Source organism: Molossus molossus, unplaced genomic scaffold, assembly GCF_014108415.1.
Source record: "Molossus molossus isolate mMolMol1 unplaced genomic scaffold, mMolMol1.p scaffold_m16_p_28, whole genome shotgun sequence".
Taxonomy (NCBI): Eukaryota; Metazoa; Chordata; class Mammalia; order Chiroptera; family Molossidae; genus Molossus; species Molossus molossus.
Window position 1 is genome coordinate 296,984 of NW_023425364.1, and position 6,065 is coordinate 303,048.

Genomic DNA, 6,065 nt, shown 5'->3' on the forward strand with positions numbered 1-6,065 from the left:
GTGGTGGTTCCAAAGCCACCTTGCTTTCTTTTTTTAAAATTTATTTATTTTTCTTTATTAATTTTAGAGTGAGAGGAATGGAGAGGGAGAGATAGAAACATTGATGAGAGAGAACATAGATTGGCATGCCCCTCATTGGGGATTGGACCCACAACCTGGGCATGTGCCCTGACCAGGAATCGAACCTGTGACCTCTTGGTGCAGGGGTCGACGCTCAACCACTGAGCCACACCAGCCGGACCAAAGCCACCTTCCTTGTTAGGTCCCTGCCTGCTGGCCTCTTTGATGCTGGGCCATTGTGGGGGAGGGGGCTGGGTTCCTCAGTGAGCCTGGCCCCCCACCCTCAGGGTCCTGCAGCCAGCGTCCATTTGCCTGGTCGTTCATTCATTAATTCACTCGGAAGTATGTGTTGGAAGCCTGCTATACACTAGGCTCTGTCTTACGGGGATACAGCTAAGAGCAGGACAGATAAAAACCCAACCCATGTGAGTGTGGGGGTCATCAACAAACAAGGAAAAGAAGCAAAAGAAGTAATTGGCCAGGTGGTGATGAGAGCTGGGATTGAAGTAAAGGGGTGGGGTCTGAAGTGTGTGTGACACTGACGAGGTGTTGGGGACACGGCTGCTGGGGAGAGCTGCGGCAGGGAGGGGTTCTGGAGCAGGACAGCCAGGCCGGGGGACAGGAGTGCAGTGGGGGCGCAGGCGGGGATGGAGTCGGAGGCTGAACAGATGCACAGGGCATTGTGGGCCACGGTAAGGATGTGGCTTTGACCGCGAGTGAGGCTGGTGCTGTGGAAGCGTTTTGGCCGAGAAGGGATGCAACTGGACCAGAGTTCCCAGGGTCCTCCCGGCCGCTGTGCGGGCTGGACCAGGCTGGGCATGTCAGAGTCAGTGGCACCTCGGTGGAGGTGAAGCCACAGTTCTGGAGATGACACCAGTGAACAGGTGCAAATGGACCGGCCCAAAGAATGAGCCCTGGGGCTGCTCAAGGAGATGGAGTGGATGGAGGGCAGGGCAGCTGCAGCCAGTGGGCACAGTGAGCTGACCTTTGGAAGTAGCTACATAGAGACGAGGGTGGTCCTAGTGGACGGTGGGAGTGAGGGGTTACAGCCTGACAGGAGAGGGTTCAGAGAAGAAAGAACTGTAGTAGTCACAGGGCATGTGTGTGCCTGTGAACATAGCAAACACACTGCATCACGCACACTTTCGTGGCTGAATCGTACGGAATGTGGATTATAACTCAATAAAGCTGTTACCAAGAGCAGGGAGGGAGGAAGGAGCCCATTGCTGGAAATGTAGCCTATAGAGCCTTGGGCACAAAGGGCATGGCTACATACTGATACCATGTTGCATTCCACAGTAGAGTACTGTGCAACTATAACAAAGAACATGTACTTGATTCATAAAAATCCATCTCTGTACTGAGAGGGAAGAGCCCCAGTATTTGTTAACAGCATTGTCTATAACATATACCTAGGCCTGTCTTTTTGTGAAGTGTGCATGCGTGTGTGTAAGAATATAAATTCACATTTGCTCTTATTTACATGTACAGGTACTGGAAAAGGTACACAAGAAATGGATGAAAGGGGTTAACTTGCTGTAAACCTTTCTGTGGTTCGGTTTTTGAAACATGTGAATGCATTTCTGATTCTAATGGACAAACACACAGGTAACATTTTAAAAGTGGAAATGAGAAAAAGGAACCAGAGACGCTGAGTTTTGGAAACACCCCTTTAGAGGAGCCCCCAGAATGTCCAGGCTGCAGGGTCCACCCTGCCTCCAGATCTAGGCGACATCTGAGGACACGAGGAGAGGAAAGAGGCCAAGCTGTTCTGGGCTCAAGGACTCCTTCCACCTGCCCCCGTGTGAGCCCTTGGCCTCCTGGAGTCTGTCCAGAACGACCGAGGCCGGCCTCTGCAAGCAGCTTGCCTGGGGGGCCACAGCACAGCTCGGACAGGCGTCTAGCCTCCATCCAGCGTGTTTTCAGATGGAGAGACCAGTTGAGAGAGGCCAGCCAAGCTGTAGGAGGGCCCACGGGTCTCAGCGGAGCCCAGGGGATGTGGAGCCAGGCAGCTTAGAACTGTGGGTCAGGTCTGGCTCCTGTCCTGGATCTGACCACAGCAAGCCATGCAGCTTCTTGGTTCTCCCCGCCGGTAGGTGTGGGTATGACAGCGCCTCCTACTCCCGTGCTGATGGAAGCATTAAGAAAGGAATGGGGAGCTGGGCTCAGCGCCTGGCCTGGAATCAAGTGCCATTATTGTTGCTGATACTGGCTGTTGCTCCCACCAGCTCTGGGGTGGTCTGGGTGCCTGCTGGCAGCAGGGCCTGCCCACATGACCCCTTGTGGTCTCTGGGACCCAGGCTAGCCCCAGGCTGTGGGAACAGGGCCCCCAGTCCACTGGGGGCTGCTCCTTCTCAGGTGGCTTCGGGGTCCTTCCTCCCTGTCAGGCCCCAGCCTTGCAAGGAGCACAGAGGGGTGTCAGGGAACAAGTCTCATTCATTCCTCAAATAGTGGTTGTGCCCTTACCACGTGCCAGGCACTGTGCTGGGTGCTGGGGGTCACAGAGGCAAGTGGAACCCGGCATGGTCTCTGCCCCCTGGTGCTCCCCATGTCACGGGGGACACGGGCTTCACCAAAGAGCCTACACGGGGACCGTGGCCGTGAGAGCAGCGGCCAGGCCCCAGCACGGGCGGGCGGACCCCCACTGAAAGGCCAAGGTTTTGGCGTTGACGGTCCTGAGCCCAGATCCCAAGACCTGAGGGGAGAGGGAGGTAACGGAGCGGCAGGGAAGCTCCAGGCGCATGGGACTGAGCAGGGCCGAGGGGTGAGAGGCACGGAGTGAGCAGCAGCTGGGCTGGCAGGAAGGCCCGACTAGGGCAGAGGCTGGGGCAGAACTCTGGTCTCCAGCCCTAAAGTAAGGGGAGCCATGGAAGGTTGTGACAACCTTTGCCTTTTGAAAAGAATAAGAATCAACCAACACCGCCAAGTTTTACTGTGCCAGGCTTCACGCTGAATGCTCTGGCCACTCACTGGATTCGCACGACGTACGTACGAGGAGCTGCTAGTCCCATTTCTCACATGGAGGGCTCATCCTAGCGAGGTGGGCTCGCTGAGCCCAGTGAGCCCTGAGGCCTGTGCTGAGAACCGCCAGTGCGCAACCCCCCTACAGCCTCAGGAAGTATTGCCCTTCCCTGGGGCACTGAAGCAGGCCCAGAGGTCTAGAAAGTGGCCCAAGGACGCACAGCTTGACACTGAACTTGGACCCTCCCGCTGCTTTGGGAAGGTGTTCTGGGAGAGGGCCTGAGCTAGAGCTACAGTGGAGGATGGGCGGGGACGCATGGCGGAGCAGGGGAGGCAGAGGCCTGGCCTGGCCACGGGGCAGCGCGGTGGGTGCTCAGTGAGGCTGTGGGGAGGTGGCACCTGGGGGCCCTCGGAGCTGGCTTGGCGCAGCAGGACGGACGGGACACTCTGAGGCAAGGTGGGTGCTGTGGCAATGTGCCAGGGGGGTCTGGACGTCCTGCTGGGAAGTCAAGGAGGCAGTTTGGACCGGCCTGGGTAAGAAGGAGGCTGGGCATGTGGGGTGAGGCCGCCGGAGCGGGACAGAGCCAGAGGGGCTGCAGCTTCCGGACTACAGGGCTGTATAGGGGGGAGGAGCTGCCACCAGAAAAGCCACCCCGCCAGCACCTTGGTCTCAGACGTCCAGCCTCCAGCACAGGAAAAGTAGCTTGTTGGGCTGCCGGGTGTGGCGCTGCCCAGCCCAGGCACACAGGCACGGCCAGCAGCTCCCTGGGGGCAGAGCGGGGGGGGGGGGGGGGTGCAGTAGGAAATCCACGTGAAGTGTGACTCCCCAAAATGTAGCTAACAGCCTACCATTAACTGGAAGCTTGACTGATGACATGAACTGTCAGTTCACACATGTTTTGTGTGTTATGTATATACTACATGCTGTATTTTTACCATGAAGTAGGCTAGAAAAAGAAAAAGGTTATTAAGAAAATTATAAGGTTTGTCTGTTTTTTCAAATTGTCACAATCTCCAAAGTTTTCCAATATACTTACTGGAAAAACACTCACGTACATGTGGACCTAGGCAGCCCAAGCCTGTGCTGTTTAAGGGTCAACTGCAGCTGGCAGGTCAAGGAGGCAGGCCCAGGAGGGAGGAGGCTGAGCCACCCTGCGTTCTGCGTGCCTTCCCTCACACAGGAAGAGAGGGTGCACACAGCGCAGGGAGTCTGGAGAGGAGTTTCCAGGCTGGGGTGAGGGGAGCAGAGCCGGAGGGGTGAGGGGAGCGAGGCTAGAGGGGTGAGGGGTGAGGGGAGTGGAGCCGGAGAGGTGCTAGGTGAGGGGAGTGGAGCCTGAGGGGTGAGGGGAGGGGAGTGGAGCCGGAGGGGTGAGGGGTGAGGGGAGGGGAGTGGAGCCAGAGGGGTGAGGGGTGAGGGGAGTGGAGCCAGAGGGGTGAGGGGTGAGGGGAGGGAAGTGGAGCCTGAGGGGTGAGGGGAGGGGAGTGGAGCCATAGGGGTGAGGGGTGAAGGGAGCGGAGCCGGAGGGGTGAGGGGAGCGGAGCCGGAGGGGTGAGGGGTGAGGGGAGCGGAGCCGGAGGGGCGAGGGGTGAAGGGAGCAGAGCCGGAGGGGTGAGGGGAGCGGAGCCGGAGGGGTGAGGGGTGAGGGGAGCGGAGCCGGAGGGGGGCTGAGTGAGGGGAGCGGAGCTGGAGGGGAGCCTGGTGAGGGGAGCAGAGCTGGAGGTGTGCCCGGCCATGGTGGGACAGTCCCCCAGCAGCACTCTGGGCTGGGTGGGATGGATCTCGAGGGGGACAGATGAGCTTGGAGTTCTGAAATGAGGGCCTGTGAAATCGCAGCTGGAGAGGAAGGCACATGGAGATGAACACAGGGACAGATGGATGTCACCCCCGTCCTGGGCTCCTGTCACCAGAGGGCCCCTGTGGGTGCAGCCCTGCGTGGGCGGAACACCGCTGACTTCCAGACAACCAGGCTGTCTGAGTGGAAGGGGCTTCGGGTCGCCTGGCCAGAGCCTCCCACACAGAAGGCCCAGGGCAGGGGAGGGAGGGACAGTGGCCGCCAGGGGCACGGTGCAACCTTGGAGCTCACCCTGATGGGGTAAGACAGACCCCCAGGAGGTGTGGGGCTCCCTCAGCCCTAAGGACACCTCTCCCACATGAGGGCACAGTGAGCCTGGCACCCAGTGCCCCGGCTCCCCTGGGGCCAGGACAGCGTGACCAAGCCGGCCAGACCCAAGGCCAAGGACCTGGTACAGATACATGAACACAGACCATGCCCAGAAAACGACTGTCCAGAGAGGCGCACAGCGGTGCAGTGGCTGCAGCCTCGGACACAACCCCTCTGAGCTCACACTGCGGATGACACCCCAACCTCCGTCCTCAGACAGCTTGGGGGACGGAACAGGCCGGGAACGGAGGTCTTCTGAACCCAGGGCCTCATCAAAGCCCAATTTTGGGAGAGGGGCTTGAGCTAAGCCACGGAGCGTGTTCCTGTCTTGGCAATGCCAACAGGGAGCCACATGGACAGCTTCACGCCCCCCTTATCGAAGAAAGTGAGGCCCAGAGAAGGACCTCATAAACCCCCTTCCCACCTGCAAACCTGGGGGTGGGGGTGAGGGGCAAACCCCAAGGGTCCAGGACTAGGGTTCCTTACCTGGGTCCCGCGGCCTGCTCCCTGCCCGCATGCCCCCTACTAGGGGTCCCGTGGCTGCCCCAGAAGCATGGCCACCCGGAGGAGCTGCTCAGGGTTGCAGGGGAGGGGGAAGAGGCCCAGCCCACCACGCCTACCGCCTGGGCGCCATGTATATTTAATGATGTCTATTATTCCTGTTTTGTCTCTGGAAAGAGGGCTGAGCAGCTGACAGAGGAACCAAGAGCAGCCTGGGGAGCTGGGCTGCCGGCCTCCTCGCTCCAGCCTGGCCCAAAGACCCCAGCTCTCTACATCCCTACAGGCCCAGTGCCTGGCAGCCTCTCCAAACCTGTTACAATTCACCCCCAACAGGCACACTTCCTCCAGGAAGCCCTCCCTCTTGCTCAGGCATCTCAGGCT